General features: G+C 37.0%; 1 pseudogene; it reads left to right on the forward strand.

Annotated features, from left to right (window-relative positions):
* The first annotated feature begins 15,358 nt into the window (after window positions 1-15,358).
* Window positions 15,359-17,797, forward strand: LOC101715662 (mRNA cap guanine-N(7) methyltransferase-like; annotated as a pseudogene).
* Window positions 17,798-18,066: the final 269 nt, after the last annotated feature.

Consider the following 18,066-nt stretch of genomic DNA (forward strand, 5'->3'; position numbering starts at 1 on the left):
ACCTTTCACTGTGTGAATTAAATCATAATCGAGAACCAACCCAACATATGTTTATAGTGAATAAATTCTTCAATATAGCAACTTTACCCTTCAGGATGGGAAGTTAGAAGGGGTTGGAAAGGGAGGGATAGATAAGTAGAAGGATAGGGGAAGGTTAGCAGTGAGGACAGAGTTCAAGGGCAAGAGAAGAAAAAAGAGAAGAAAAGAAAAAGAAAAAATCCAAATTAGGGCCAGAATAGGAACAAAAAGTGAGATGGAAAACAATGTGGGACAGCAAGAGAGTGAATGTGAGAGAAAGGAACAGAAAGAGAAAAGAAAGAAGGAAAATAAAAAGAAGAGAAAAACAAAAATTTGCAAAGAGTAGGAAAAAAAATTAAAAATAAGAGAAAAAAACAAACTAATAATACTAATTTTGGAAATAAAAAATAAAAATGAAAATGAAGGGCCTCCTTCAGGGTATGTCTCGTCTGTCACAATAGACAATGTGGGCAGCAGTGTGCATTTATAAGTCAATGAGTTTCAGCAAGCCAGTCACAGACTCATGTGATTCAGGCAGATTTCTGGCTGCAAGTCCCAAGTTGAGTTCCCTGTCCTCCTGTAGGTTTGTACTCTGCAGGGTTTTACTGCAGGTTCCAGCTGCTCTTCCCCTGAAGATAGTCCAGGTTCCGACGGGAGATGATGATCCCTCCAACCTCCCCAGTACGGTGGGCTGGTAGTCTGGTGTCCCCTGTGTCTTTGTAGTGTGGAGCCAGGTGGCGGTACAGCCAAGAGGCCAGAGGAGCGGGGGGGAATGGGGGGGCACCTGCATGGCTAAGTGTATTGCTCCCATGGGAGCGAGCTAGATGGGGCAGGTTCCCTGCAACTCAGAACCTCTCTCCGGCATCTGCCGATGTGCCTGCCACTATCTGGATAGGCAACAAAATAACATTTGAGATGTGTCTTCTACTAAAGTTTTCCTTTGAATTCATATGAATTCAAATTTAATCTCATTGGTTGCATTTAATCTTTATTAAAATTTAATCTCATAGATATTATGTGGTACTCCTGCCTATGAATGCTTTTTGAAGATCCTTAATATATGACCTAAGCAAACTGATGTGAGGTCCAGCAAACTGATGATAGATAGTTGTTGTTTCATAAAATCAGACATGTCAAAAACAACCAGGCTACATGTATTTGTTAAAGTATGATGCTCAGAATCAAGAGGTGTAGATTCGATGCTGATTAGGCACTGATAACCTCTGTGGTTGTCATAGACAACAAATGGAACAAGCTTCCAGATGTGGGAAGTACTAATCATCCTCTTCTGTAGAATGTTGATGGTGGGCATAGGGGAGGATGCTATAAATAAAATAGGACTGCTGGACAACAAGGGGATGAAAGACACTTATATCATCCCCTTTTTAAATGATCTTTCAGTTTCTCAGAACTGTTATAATAAAATACCAACAATTGAGCAGTTTGAAATAATGTATAAACTTTTTTGTCATAGTTCTGGAAGTCAGAAGTCCAAAATTAGAGTTTTATTAGGGTCATGCTCCCTCTGACAGCTCCAGGGGAGAATCCTTTCTTATCTCTCCCAGATTTCTGTGTCTGCAGCAATCCTTACATCATTGGCTTGTAGATGCCTCAATCCACTGACTTAGCCAGCTTCTTCCTGTGTTTATATCATCTTCCCTCCAGGCATGAATTTCCTTGTGTTCTACTTCCTTTTTATATAAAAACAGCAGACATATTGGATTAAGATTCATTCTAATGACTTCATTTTAACATTAGTACATCTGTAGAGACTCTACTTTTTAAAAATGGTTGCATTCTGAACCAGCGACTATTACAAATTCCCCAACATGCTTCAGCATGTATGCAGAAATTCCATGTTTATCATCTGCTGAAGCTCATATTGGCATCCCTGGGTTTGATTATCATTCACATTAGTCATCGATGTAGAAATATCTGACAGTTTCCAAAGAGAATCAAGTGTCTTTTAATTCTCACTACCTGAGAGTTAATAATTTTTCTAAATTATACCTTTTGTACTTCATGGTGTCTGGTTTCATATACTAGTTTCAACCCTTTCTCATTTCTGTTCAAATTTCCATTACAAGTTATCTTGATAGGAACTGTGACTGTTCATTCTTTTACTGGTGCTTAGAATTTTTAAAAATTACTTAGTAGATAAAATAAGTAATATTATTTTAAAAAGTAAATAGGCTTATTTATTCTAAAACATTTTATTCTTCCATATCCATTGTATATTGAAAAGCTTGAAGACAAGGATATGATATTCAAGACTAGGCATATTTGCTTCTCCATGAAATTCTTCTATCATACAATATCACACAGGAAACACACATTAAGAATTGCTGCCTTAAACCATAGGCCAACAGTAAATTAATAAATTCAATCCTATTTTTTTAAAAAATTCTTTTATTGGTATATTTTAGGTATACAATACATTTATATTTATAATTGGGTGCTTGTTCCTGTACATGATGTACCTTAGTTCTTATTTTTTTTCCCCATTACCTGTGCGTCCTTCACCCCCTCCACCCTTCACTATTTACATAGATTTCATTTCCGTTTTTTTTTCTTTTCTCATAATTTTTCCTTTCCCCTCCCACCACCCCTACACCTTTGGACCTTTTCTTCCTATTTCAAATTATCAGTTATTCATTTTAATCATTTTAATCCTTATTTATACTTTCAGTTTCTCACAGTAGAGAAAATATTTGGTATTTACACATATGTGTCCTATTTATTTCACTTAAGAGTATGGCCTCAATATGCATCCATTTAGCTATAAATGTCTCTAGTTTCTCATTCTTTATGGCTGAGTACTACTCCATTTTATTTAAAAAACCACATCTTCTTTATCCAGTTTCCAGTTGATGGGCACTTGGGCTGTTTCCAAGCTTTAGCTATTACAAACTGTGCCACTATAAACATGGGTGCACATATTGCTGTGGTATGACTATTTTAATTCTTTGAGGAAGATACCCAGCAGGGGAATAGCTGGGTCAAATGGGACTTCTAGCCCTAGCTCTTTGAGGTATCTCCATACTGATTTCCACAGTGGTTGCACCAGTCTGCAGAGATTTCTTAAAAATAGTAAGGGACCATGAGAAATCAATCCAGCAGCTGCTAGATGATGCAATGAACTACATAAGACTGATAGGAGTCCACGAAAAAACAGGAGAAAGTACAATTGACATAAAAACCTGTTCACAGAAGTAATAGTAGAAAACTTCCCAGACAGAGGTAGATAATTGAACATACAGATAAGTGAGCCATGTAGAACTCCAACTAGCCATGATGAAAAAAAATCTACACCTAGATGTATAATAGTCAATCCTATTTCTTAACAGCGTCTGTGTATTCAGATATTATGTTGTTCTTTCTTTTAAGTCCTATGGCCTTCAAAACAGGAAAAAGCATTAAAATACTCTTTATTTTCTGTTTATCTCATCCCTTAGTGACAATGAAAAATAAATCAGAAAAGTTTTTTTCTTCTTTCTAATCAACTAAATTTTGATATAGTTATATAGACATATATCTTTCTACTTTAAGCATTTACCTTAAGAAAGTTCCCTTCAGAAAGTTTAGAATGAAAGTTCACCTCCTTTCATTCTAAAAAGTATACACATATACTCCTCAAGATGTTAGGTTTGGTCTGGGCCAACCCTGCATGAGAGTGAGCAAGACATGAGTATTATAACTCTCTTGGACCAAAATTGCACACATGAAGCAAACCAAGAAAAATTTATCCCTGGAAATTTTTCAGCCACCATAAAAGAAGAAAAGGAGAAGGAGCAAGGAAAGAAGGACAAGAAAGGGAAAAAGAAAAGTAGAAGAAAGAAGAAGAGAGGAGATGAGACCTTTGGCTCTCTTGAACCTGCTACATGTGAAAATAACTAAGGTATTTCATTTCCAGAAGCACCTAAGTTCACATCCTTTTTGCATTGGAAAGTTTGAGTTAACCTTCTTTCTCGGACAACTGAAAAAGTTATATAGTAATAAATACTCTTTAGTTATTAGCAAGGCATCAATGACTCCTACCATTCACACTTACCCAAATGATACCAAATATAATTGAATATTTCTCCATTTAGAAAAGGCATTAATTTCACACAGAAATGTGATAATTAACTTTCCTCTCTAGTGCCATTTGTGTTTCCTTTAGGAACACTGTTTGCATGCACAAGGATTTTTCTTCAGAGAGTAAGTTGCTTAAGAGCAGAGAGAATATGTTGCATCTTTCATAAATCTTAACCAAGTGTTCAATAATATCTGTTAAATTATTTTTTGATATTTTAGTAGATAATATATTCTAGAGTTTATTGATTGTAATTAATTGCTCCATCTCAAATTAAAATTTATTCAGTGTAACTCAAATAAAATACCATCTTAAGATGTTTTACATAAACTGTGTTCCAAATTGAATATCATGTTGAAGAATTTCTTCTGCCTTTCCTTCTGGCAGCCTGCTTTCCCTTAATTTGAAATATTAGTCTCTAAAGACTAGTTTCCTTTGAGCAGATTACCAAGATTAACAGCCATTCTGTGATTTCTGTTCTACAAGAAAGCCTTTTTACTCCATTTCTCCAAGGAAACAAATGCACTCTACTCTTCCTGATTTGTTGGCTTATGTTATCTTGTTGTTCTTGTTGCTTTTGTAATTGTTATTGTTACAGTGTTCAATATTCGGTTTTAATATATCCTGAAACAGTGAAAATATCCTTAGAATTCTTTGGATTATTTTCCTTAAAATTCTAAGGAACAGTGAGAAACTATAGGACCATTGTGACTTTTTGATTCTGTGTACAAAATGTGATTTTTTTAAAAAATGTGTATCTAAAGTAAAATTTATCATATTAAAAGACACATTGACATTAATCCCCCTCACAGTATCCTTCACTTCAAACACACTTAATTCATCATTTTGCTCCTTTCTGAAGCAGTTCTAGAAGTCCTTTTTAGTCAGTGTCTTTAAGTGTGCTGTCCAGCTGCCTTCATGGCCAGAATCATTCAAAACGTTTAAGTTTCAAGGTCATTTTGACTTGAAAGAGCAGGAAGTCACACAGCACCAAATCTAGTAAATAAGGTAGATAAGGATACCCCTGATTTTACCAGCCTGCCTTTCCATTAGATGGCACTCAGTAGAAACATTCACCATAGTTTTTATCACACTTCATAAAGACATGCATGAAAGAGGAGGACTTTGGGAATTGCTTCAGAAAGTGGCAAAAGTGATGGGATCAGTGTGTGTAAGTGAAGGGGACCATTTTGATGAGGACTTATGACAGCATGTCTTTTATTGTAATAAATTACCTTTACTTAAAAGTTCACCATAGTTTTTGATTACCCTTTCTATTTCTAATTTATTGAGATATAAAAATCTTGAAGCCCCTGGTTTCATTTAACATTAGCTTGACCAAACCTTATTCAAATTCCTACTCTATACTGACCTCTGCCTTTGGTATTGTAGAAGCACAGCTGAAAAAAAATGCTCTTTTCTTTCACCAAGTACATTTTTCCCCTTAATATCAACCCTGGTAGTCTAACTCTGCTTGTCTGTAAGATGATATTTCTGTTACTCGTTCTTTTGGGCTTGGATTTCTTTTAACTTCCCATATTGGTTAAGGCACATATTTGGCTGCTTAACCAGGGAACTCAAATAGCTTAAGCGTAATTGGATCTTTTTGCTCAATGGTGAAAGGAGGGTTTGTATGTGTCTCCGTAGCATCTAGGATACAAGGACATTCTTCTGCCCCATTGTTCTGCCATTCTTAGAGAATTGCCTCCCATGGTCCTAGATAACTCAGCCTTCACATCTGTAACAAGGTCAGGGAGAACAGAAAAGGAGGATGAAGAGTGGCTTGATTCTTTCAGCTCAAGTGGCCAGCATATGGCTATACCTTGTTATGAGAAAATATTGAAAATATGTTCATTCCCAGCTGCTGAGAACTAGAGGTTCTATTATTATGGGAAAGATGAAAAAAGTTATTGGGGATAACTAGTGGTTTTAGCACTCAAAAGAGGTTATCTCCTCTTCTTTCCATTCTGACATAATTCACTGGTGGCATGGTTGATAAGTTTTTCTTGTTTGAAATTATAAGATATTTCAACTGTAACAGAAATATCTCCTTGATTATACAATAGCTTGTTAGTTGACAACAGTCATAACTTAATATAAGGCTTTTCAGATAAATTTCCTTTAGTCACTAGCAAATACCTTTAATTAAAGATGAACTTTTGGCTACAGTTATGTTAAACAACTCCCAGCCATTCCCACAACATGTGACTTTTAGGTATTTTTCTCATAAATTGTGCAGATCAACATGTGGTAAGTACTCTTCATCTTTGAAATCCACAAGTTATAGCAAATACCTATAAATTCCATGTAAGATTGATTCTTTGTTTTCATAAATATGTATAAGTTAACTTTATGGAAAAACAGAAGAAATGGTGTGTAATAGCAAGCTAATTGTAGAACAGTTGGCTCTGTTCCTTTCAGTACCGCCTTTACTACTCAGGCCCTCTCACTACGTTTCACTTGACAAATGATAAGAATAAAGGAAAAGGAATGTGTGTGGGATATGATTGGCCTTCTCTATGTACTCAGACAAAGAGAGGGACCACTTGTTCAAAAGATGTCAGAGTTGATTTAAAAAAGAGAAAGTCAAATAATTATCTTTTTTCTTTCCTTAAATTCTTTGATTGGTACATTTTAGGTAAACAATACATTTACATTTATCATTGGGTGCTTGCACCTGTACATGATGTATCTTGGTTCTTATTTTTTCCCCGTTACCTGTAAAATAATTATTAACAGCTGAGAATAAAAAGAAAGGAATTGTTTAATATTCACAGACTATCTCAAACAGCAATGAAAGCTCAGGATGTAAAAACTGGCTTCGCATAGTAAATGTGTTTTATGGTACAGAAGCATTGCTTTGAAATGAAGGCACAAGGTACATCAACTCTAAGTGCCCTATTCCTCACATACCAGGCTTCTGCAGTTGGGTAACATTAATTCTACAGCTTTGTATAGCAAGTCAGGCCACAGGATATGTATTATTTTCCAAGGAAATATTGGAAATGATTGGAGGTACGTGCAAACATAGACTAGAGATAGAATAATAACGCAACACACATTTACCATACACACAGAATTTAGATAAGAGGAAGGAGAACCCTTGTTCATCTTAAAGGCTCAGCCCACCAGACCGTAGGTAAGGTTTATGCACTGGTTCAATCATTTGCAGTATGTAGGAGAAAAGAAATGTACACCAAACAATTAATTTAAAATCTTGAGGAGCATAAGTATCCCATTAACAGCCTATAAACAAGAAGGCCTTCTCTCACCATGGTAACCAGAAAGCTCTGTCAGACTTTTCACAGCTGAGGCTTCTGTTGTTGCTCAAGGGAATCCTGTGGAAGTCTTAATTTCCTTTACTGCCAGACACGTTTTCCAAAGGTTAAGGCCCTTTTTTTGAGGGTCATGTTTAAGATTCTTTTTAGTATCAAGAATGAAATCAAATAAAGCAGGCTGCACTGAGAGTTCTGTTCAACACATTAGAACTCACAAACCAGGGGTGGTTTCTTCACTCTACAACTCTGGTGCAAGGCATGAAGAAATGGCACTGTTCCCTTCTTTGCAAGAAAGGGCTGGAGAAGCGTGGTGCCCAGCAAACCTCAAAGGCCCATAGTTGGATTTGTTTTGAAGGCATAAGTTCACTGTCTGGAGAAAACACATCTGTGAAACAAATGTGCTTTATTATTCCAGGATGAAGCCTTCTCAAAACGAATGTGCAAATGTTCAATTTCAGTTAAAATGGACAATAGAGACTCATAAATGGTCCATTAAAAAGGGGTCAGATAATGGATTTGCAGGGCATATTTGATGTTACAGTTGAGATCAAGAATGTCTCCCACAAGGACCATGTGTTTAGAGAGGGGGGTTTTGGAAGGTAACCGAATCAGGAGGACCCTATACTCATCCATGGATTAATCTACAGAACAGTTCAGAGCTGAATGTGATATAAACAGGTGATATCCAGTCAGAAAAGGCAGATCACACACTGGGGGTGTGACCTGGAGGAAGCCCTCCTCAGCTCCTCCCTCCACTCTCTGCTTCCTGTCTGCCATGGTGTGAACAGATTTTCCTCCACTCAGGCCCTTCCACCCACCCATAGACTGAAAACATGAGCTGAAATAAATTTCTCTTTTAAGTTGTGAGTATCAGGTATTTTGTCCCAGTGACAAAAAAAGAAAGTGACTAAGATATATAGTGAGGGATGTCACTGACTCCTGGAAAGATGCAGTTAGGAGCAAACTTTCTCAAAAGTAGCTGCTGTCCTCTATACTCCTGCTGGACTTGCTGTTTGTGCTCAGTCGTGGCTTGGAAACTTCTTGTGTTTATCTCATTATTAATTGTTAACTTTACATATAACTTGTACTTTCAAACATCTATCATAGTTACAATGGGGGTCAATGCCCTTATACCTAAAAGGCCTGTGGTAGTCAATTTTTATGTGTCAACCTGAGTAGGCTAAAGATACCCAGTAAGCTTATAAAACATTATCTCTAGGTATATCTGTGATGGTCTTTCTGGAAGAGATTAGCATTTAAATCGGTAGACTGGATAAGTAAGGAATCTGGCCTCATCAGAGTAGGAAGGCATCATGCAATGCATGGAAGCCTTGAATGGGACAAAGAGGTAAAGGAAGGGCAAATTTGTTCCCTCTGAGCTGGTGCCTCTATATTTTTCTACCATCAGGCATTGGAGCTTCTGGTTCTCAGACCTCCAGACTTACACCAGAAGCCATGCACACACATACGCATGCACACATGCACACCCTCTTCCTGTAGTCCTGAGACTTTTGTTATCAGACTGGGAGTTACACCATTACCTTTTCCAGTTCTCAGGTCTGCAGGTTCAAACTGAATTAGACCACCAGTCTCCTGGTTTTCCAGATTCCAGATGGTACATCACAGAACTTCATGGCCGCCATCATTGTCTGAGTCAATTCTGATAATAAATATCCTCATATATCTATATAACCTATTGATTCTATTTCTCTGGAAAACAAATTCAGAGCCCAGCCAAATATGCACCTGAATTAAATAATCAAAGGTGGTTGAGGGGCTCTCTACAAGAAAAGACATGCCAGCCAGGGCCTAGTTATCTCAGACTCTTTTCTTCACTATTTTTATGACAACTGAATTTATGGGCTCAAGACTCAAATGTGTAATAATTATATATAGACATACCATATCATGACCCTCATAGGATATGTGAAGACTAAGATATCTTTTGAGAAAATCTGTGTATCTAGACATGTAGGATAGTGGGGTAAATAGTCTATCCTATTTGTGATTTTTTGCGAGATATGGAAGGATTTATTAGAGTTAGATGTAGGACATACTCAAGAGTGGAGTGCCAGTGCTCAGAGAAATGAGTCATGATACAAGCCAGAGTATGGCACATTTAAAAGCTGCCTTCCAAATAGATGATCTAGGGTGTGCATTCTCACTGTCTGCCAGGTAACAGTGTAAGCCATCTATATGCATTTGAAATGGAGATCACTGGGTCAATAGAGCAATCTTTTAAGAGCAAGAAAATGTTTCAGAGTTCCACCCTTGGATTTTTCTTTTCAACATGAACCTGTGAAATGTTATATATTTTTTCTAGAATTTGAATGTAACAACTATCAAAGGGGTAGCTGATTGACTGATCAGATGATATAATTATCACTCAATATTATCTTTTTAACTTAGACTAAGTTTGAAGTGCATAACATTATGCTCCTGCAATAGAGAGATAATTTAAAATTAGTCCCTATGGAAAAAAGCCAGTATAAGCCAACAGAGGAGTCTGATAATCTATAAATGTGAAAGATAGATTGATGGAAGTAAAGCAATGAAACAAAACTTATCATTCACTTACTAGAATTAAAAACCTATCTTAGGCACTCATGCTCTGAGAAGCTGATTAACATGTAGAGGAGGCTTTGACATCAGGGAACTTTCAGGATAACAAGTATGGTGAGAGAGGCAGATCTGTAAATATAAATGTCAGCAAGTATAACATGCAGAGCTGACATTCAGCAGAGCTGCCCAGAAGCATACAGGCTGGCATCAGTAGCAGCTAGCAATGGATATCATGCCACATAAACTGAGACATATTTCATTAAGCACTTACACCTGACAATAAGTTTATAATACTGTTGTGGCTAAAAGTAAGCAGTATTTCTAATAAGGCAGGGGCCAGCAACCAACACTGGAGTCTAGAGGAACAATATGAAGCCTGGAAACGTAAGAGCTACAGGTAGATGGTGTCACTAGAAAACACCTGGGGGGTTATGAAGTTAGCCCAGGGAAGGATTGAGGAATCATCAACTTCAAGAAATAGAATGCAAATGGGGAACTGTAGAGGTTCCCTATCCCATAAATATAATATTTGTGTTCTAAAAGAAAGTATTTCCTTAAAAAAATCACTGAAGATCATTAATGTGGAAAGAAAGTATTTTATGGAAAAGTAGAGGATTTAAAAAACCCAGACAGCATGGTTCTCCCTACATTTCTACATCTGTGTCCTGGAATATGCCTATACAGTAAGCCATCAAATCAACTAGAATCAAACAGGAAGGAATAAGAGGCCTTAATCTTATTAGTCTTAATGGAGTCTTCAGTTCTGTTCTTATGACCCCAATATCCCATTGGGAAAGCTTCAGTTTTCTGTGGACATATCTCCAAATTGAAAGCCAACCAAATGTATCCCTTCTGAGGGCCCATTGGGCCAAATAATGATAACCTAAAAGTATAAGTTTTCTCACTGTTTGTTTTTGCCAACCTTCTCCCAACATCTTCCTTGGTAAACATCATAATGTTCAAAAAGGAAAACAATGAAGAAAAATCAGTGACAGACTTCAGATCAAAAGCATTGAGAATTATAAATGATTTTCACAGGCATTCATTCACAACTGTCATTTGACTAGAGCACCATGCTTGAAAAAAGAAGATTGATGCCTGATGCATCTCCTTGTACACACTGGGCATCTCCCCAATGTGGCAGCCCGCTGTCATCTGACTTAACTGTGGCCCTGAAAGGAGCTGGATCAGCAATAACAAGGACCACAACTCTGTTAGGAGGTCACAGTCAGGCAATTTTATTATTATTGAAGATGGTGATCACAGGCTCAACAGTGAACATCACCCTTTACAGAGGTTGTTCTGAACAATCCGTATTTCATTTTATAGCTCCCTTTTTTTTTAAGTGCACCTATCTATGAAATCACCCTTATAATGTTTAGCACAATCCTGGTGGAATATTTCTGCATCAGTGGGTGATATGGCTCTGTGACAGGGCTACAAATATCCTAAAATCACAAATAGTGAAGCCAGTTGCAATTTTTAGGTTACAAAAGCAAAAAGTGCTTTCCAAGAATAATCCCTTATGCTAAACCAGCTGTCAGAGCAGAGATGACTACCCTTACTGCAGTCACCATATGCTGGGAGAATCTGTGGCAGGCCAAAGGAACAGCTGTCTCTCTCACACATGGGTAGGTGAAAAATGAGTGGGGCTGGGCTGCTGTCCTCACTGTAGGCCTGAGTGTGCACCCTCCTGCCTCACTCAGGTTCCTAGGAAGTGGAGGTATATGCGGCACAGATGCTGTGCTTTCCTAGTAGCAAATTGTATGAGCCCCACGCATGTCTGTGTGACAGCCCACAGGTTGAAAATGCAGGCTATGGTATTTGCAGAGGGTTTATTTTAAATGGATTTTGCTTCCTCTAAAAGTATTGCTTTAGCATTATGTAAAGAAAGAATGTCCTTCAATTTATGACCACAGAGCCCTCAGGCTACAGAGACTCACAAAAACTTTCATCAAAAACAATCCCCAACTCTCACTTTATTAAAGAGATCACCGGTGTATAGCTTTGACAGTTATTTATTGAATGTATAGTAGTTAAACCTGAAGTTCTGTATCTTTCTTTCCAGTGGTTCTTTCCAACAATTCTGGGCCAGACATTTTTAATGGCATATATTGCTGGTGCACTAAGAAGTTTAAAATAGTGTAATGCCACAGAGGTAAGCTGATACAACACGCTCACTCCACTAAAAGATAAAGAAACCAGATAAATATTTCACTATTTTTGTTTATATCTTTTTAGCACATTTTTTAAAAAAACATCTTTTTCCTGATTCCGTTTCCCTAAAACATTCAAGGTTTCTGTGAGATTTCCAAAAATGAGTCAACTTTGTTCTCAAGAATGTTATTATGTTATTTTTGTATGTATTCTGAAATATGAGAAAAAGCATAAGGGAAATGTTAACTCTTTTCTTTCATACATCAAATCATTTTAAAGTGGCAAATCAAAGCAATAGAGAATATCACAGTGTGAAATTTATATATATATATTTTTTATGCATACACATGTATATGTATATATATATATATGTATGTAATTCCTTTTATATTACCTTCTAGGAGGAGCTATAAAAACAAGAATCATGAACACATTTTAGAAGCACAGAGTCTTCCAAATCACTATTTTAAATTAGAAATTTTTTAATCTCTAATTTACATACAAGTTTAAAGCTAGGCAATGAATACTAAAGTCTATGACTTTGTTGAAAAAGGACTTCTTAGGTGAAACTATTATAAAATTCCCTATGAATTGCTCTATAAAATTAATACAAGTGTAGATTAAAAACCTAAGTATTAGAAGCCAGGAGCCCATGACCAGAACCTAATCCCAGAGCAGTCAAGTAGACTGACGGTCAGAAATAGGAAACTGTTTAACTATGTGAACCATGCTGCCAACTTAAAATAAATAGGACGGTACCAATTTAAAAGAGTATCTGAGAGGTTCTTAATCATCCAAGTAGGTGAAGCCTGAATAGGCATGAAGAGCCCACATTATCTGCCTGAGTTCTGAGATGGATCCAAACACTCTTATTGATTCATCTGGACTGCAGTGGGCATAGGCATCATTTACCTGAAATGGAAACAGGATTGAAATCATATGAAACTTTTTTTCTATGTTGAGGATTAAACTTATATATGCTAAGTAAGCAAGTGCTCTGTCAGTAAGCCACTTCTAGCTCACACGTGCAACTTTATATTCATGGTGCCTTTTAAGCATTCTGCTCAGATTCGATCTCTGTACTTCTAGAATATTCATCCAGAAAGACGATGTTGGCCTAATGTGTGGAGGAACGATTGCCCTTTGAAGTCATACAGGAATCCCTCTTTCTGCTCTATAAAATTTCCTCCAGTGAAATAAGCTCAGTAAGTCTGATACCTGACTTTGGTGGTACCCTTGATCTTGTTTGATCTGTTTCTTCATAAACAATACGGTGGGTGTCGCACTGCAAATAATGTAGACAGATCCTGTCATTAACTTTGGCTCTAATGAACAGGACTATTTTCATCCTGTTTCTTTTCAATGGAATAGAGACAGCAAAACAATAGAGACAACAAAGCCTTGATTTCTAGTGTTTTTGAAAAATAGTTAGCAGACAGCATGAGGGTGGAAGAAGACATCCCTAGCCTACCTCCTTCTACAGAAGTAATTTAGCAGAAATTTGTGAACAAAAAGTGCTTTTGTGGGCCCTCAAGACCTAGGCAGAACGGTGTGAACCCTATGGATCCCAGGATCAAGGAGGCCACTGCAGTCACATCTGTTGACTGTGTGGTCACACATGCTGACTGGGGTCCTGGCTGTGGACCTAGATGCAACCCGTGGTGACTTGGCTCCAGCCCTACTGGAACATAGTCCTAGAGGCAGTCACATCAACCACAGACCTGGCAGAAAAATGTCTTCCCCTTTGAAACCAGTTTATAAAACCAGTAAGAGGTATCAGTTCCTTCAAATGCACAGATACTAACTCAAAACTATGCAGATCAGGAAGAATCAGGCAAACATAGTGCCATAAGAAGAAGAATAAAACTCTAGTAACTGACTTTAAGGAAGTGGAGGTCTACAAACCATATGACATAATTAAAAATAATCCTCTTTTCAGTTGTATGAGCAAAGCAAATTAAGATAGACAAATAAAATCAGCAATAAAATACTTGAACAAACAAAAATTTAATAAGAAATAGAAACCATTAAAATATCTTGCAGTTGAAGAATTCAATGGATAAATACTTAAAGGCTTTCATCTAAGACTAGGTACAAAATAAAGATGCCCAGTCTCCCATTCCTACTCACCATAGTACTGGAACTCATGGCCAGAACAATTAGATAAGAAAAATCATTAAATGGCAAATAATTAGACAGGAAGAAGCAAAGTTATCTCTATGTATAGACGACATGGTCATATATATAGAAAACCCTAAAGACTCCACAAAGAATTGTTAGAATTTATAGATAAATTCAGTACAGATGCAGGATTCAAAACCAACATACAAAACTCTGTGGGATGTTTATGCACAAACAACTAAGAATCAAGATCATTTATGACAATAACAAAAAGTATAATACTTAAAAATAAACTTTACCAAAAAGATGAAAGACTTGCACACAAAAAAATGTAAAATATTGATTCAGAAAATAGAATGCATAGCTGAATGGAAAAATACTGTGTTCATGAATTGGAAGAATTAATATTGTTAAAAATGTCCCTACTATCCACAGTTCTCTATAGATACAATACAGCATCTATCAAAAAAAAATGACATTTTTTCACAGAAAGGTAATTCTGAAATTCATATGGAACCATAGAAGATCTCCAGATAGCCAAAACTATTATGAACTATAAGGACCAAGCTTCAGGCCTCTCACTTCTTGATTTGAAACTGTATTATAAAGATATAGTAATCAAAATGTTATGGTATGGGCTTAAAAACAGGCATGAAGACAAACAGAATCAAATAGAGATCACAGAAATAAATTTTTACAGCCCACTGAGTTTTGACAAAGGCACCAAGAACGCACAAAGGGAAGGGACACTTTCTTCAATAAATGATGTTGGGGGAACTGGATATCCACGTACAGAAGAATGAAATTAGATCTTTATCTCACAGCATATACAAAAATTCAACTCAAAGTCATTTAAAGATGTAAAAAGATTATGTGCTGCAAACATGGAAAAAAAGAAACAAAAATATATGGATAAGACCTGGACACATAAAACTAGCAAAACACATAGAAGGAAAGCTCCATGACATTGGTCTGGAAAATGATTTTGGGATCAGCACTAAAATAATAGACAACAGAAGCAAAAAATAAACAACTGGATTACACCAGACTAAAATTCTGCACAGCAAAAGAAAAAAATCAACAGAATGAAATGGTAACATACAGAAGAGAAAGAAATATTTACAAATATGTACATAGCATCTAAAATGTATAAGCAACTCAAACAACTCAACTGCAAAATAATAATAATAACAGCATGATTTTTAAATGGGCAGAAGACCTGAATAGATATCTCTTGAATGAAGGTATACAAAAAAACTAACAGTAAACAGTCATGGCAGCCTCGTTGGAAATAAATGACAGAAGAGGAGAAATAGACATTTGATAATTCAGTGGCAAGTGTTCCCAATAACTTATTATTACTTTTCTCTGATTCATTTCTTCCTATTTGGCACCTCTTATTATTTTGTTACCTCCAGCGATGGTTAGTGAAGTGTTGGTTTATGAATTTTACCATCAATTAAAGTAATCAGAAATGGAAAATTCTACAAAAGCAGAAGAATATCAAAAGATGTCTTTTAAAGAGGTGAATGCATCAGTAGATTGTGAAACAAAGTCTTCACTCAGTATTAATGGAACCTCAACAGCTTCTGGGGCTGGACTTTCTGAAAAGACTCTTGTCTGTGAGCAAGTGGACATATCAAGAAAGAGAAAAAAGTTTGAGGATGATCTTGTCGAGGAAAGTTATGGGGACGATACCCCATTGAAGAAAAGAAATCTTGGTGTTGAAATTGTCCCAGAGGAAAAAGGTTCAGGTGATGCTGACAGCTTTTCAAAGAAAAGAAAAATGGAAGCTGATGGTGTTCCTTCTACAGAAGATAGCACTCAGAAAAAGAGAAAACTAGAACTCGATGATGTTCCTGAAAAGCAGAAAAAGCTAGAAGGACACAGCTCTGCAGTGGCTGCCCACTACAGTGGGTTTTTTTCATCAGCGCTTCAGGAAGTTGGTTTGGAGAAGCATAGTCAAAATCGTATTTTTTACCTAAGAAACTTCAATAATTGGATTAAAAGTGTCCTTATTGGGGAATTTTTAGAAAAGGTACAACAGAAAAAAAAACCCCATGATATCACTGCTTTGGACCTGGGATGTGATAAGGTGATTTGCTGAAGTGGAGAAAAGGAAGAAATAGCAAGCTGGTTTGTACTGATATTGCCAACATTTCTGTCCAGCAGTGTCAGCAGCAGTATGAGGACATGAAAAATCGTGATGATGAATATCTTTTTAATACTGAATTTATAACTCCTGACTCTTCAAAGGAACTTTTAGTTGATAAATTTCATGACCTAGAAATGTGCTTTGACATCCGCAGCTGTCAATTTGTCTGTCATTATTCCTTTGAGTCCTATGAGCAGGCTGACATGATGCTCAGAAATGCCTGTGAGAAACTCAGCCCCGGAGGCTCCTTTTTTTTTCTTTTTTTTTTCTCAAGGTTCAGTCTTTTAGTATATGAATTTGGGGGAGGATCACAAGCCTTCACTTCATAAGTGCTGCTGTACTGGATTTGAGAACAATCAAGTATTGTCTTTTCCCTAAGGATCTCTATGCTCTCTATGCAGGCTTATGCCCAACAGTTACCAAAATGTTCTTGTTTTCATTTTTGCTCTTGAAGAGATAAGCAAGAATCCTCATCTTTTACCCAACATATCTCTAGGATATAAGTCCCATAACTCCCTGCACAGTCATGGGAATACACTGCAGAATGTCCTCATTTTGCACATGGGGCAGAATGAGATCCCTAACTACATCTGTGGAAGAGAGAGCAAGTCTGTAGCATTACTGACAGGAACATCATGGGCAACAGCTGGGCAAATTGGACCATTGCTGGAGCTTTACAGATTTCCTCAGGTAAGGGTGTAGGAAGGGGTGAGATGAAGTTATGTCTCCTTTGTGATCTTCCTAAAGCCCCAGAGGCTACTTTACCAGAACCACTCCCAACAGCTTTGAACTGATAAAACACCTTGAAGCTTCAGAAACAGAATCATTTGGAAATGAAATATGTACTGTGAAATTTCAGAAGAAAGGAGATTATCCTTTATTTGGCTGCAAATATGACTTCAACTTGGAAGGTGTTGTGGATGTCCCTGAATTCTTGGTCTATTTTCCATTGCTAACTGAAATGCTGAAGAAGTAAAGGATGAAACCTGCCTACAAAAAAAATTTATGGAATTCTCTGAAGAAAAGATTAAGAACAATGAAAATAAAATGCTGTTAAAACTAATGCAGGGCCTAGAGCCGTACCCTGCAAATGAGAACTCTAAACTTAATTCTGAGAAGGCAGGTGAGTACAAGCACACAGCGGCATTCACGAAGAATAGTCAAGTGAGGTTACCACTGGGAACCCTAAGCAAATCAGGATGGGAAGCTACAAGTATTTACTTGGTCTTTGCCTTTGAGAAGCAGCAGTAAGTTCGCAGGCACTGGGGCAGCTCCATCCCATGCAGATTTGAACGTCCATCTCAGACTGGACAGTGCGCTCTGTGTGTATTTTAATCCTAAATTCTAAATGCCCAGGCTGCTGCTGGAAACTCTAGTGTATCTAACATTTGTTGTCTGTGATACATCAGCTTTGCGTGTATATATAAAGATGAGTTGGGACCTTCATTTTTCAAAGTTTATTTTTTAAGAAATGTCCTAAGAATTCATTTGCCTCTACTGTATTCGGTCATAAAAATTATATCAGATGACATGTTAAAACAGCTGGACTTTCCACAGTATTCCAGTTCGTCAAGCGTGTGTTTACAGTGTCCACTTCCTGCAGCTGTGGACCTGGTGATAGAGCACACTGTCTTGCTTGTGTGTGGCCTCATTTCCACAGTTTCGTCACATAGTAGTTTTAGGGCTAAATGGATCATGTT

Source organism: Heterocephalus glaber, unplaced genomic scaffold (assembly GCF_053883595.1).
Source record: "Heterocephalus glaber isolate CG9 unplaced genomic scaffold, H.glaber_assembly_v1.0 deba00000331, whole genome shotgun sequence".
Taxonomy (NCBI): Eukaryota; Metazoa; Chordata; class Mammalia; order Rodentia; family Bathyergidae; genus Heterocephalus; species Heterocephalus glaber.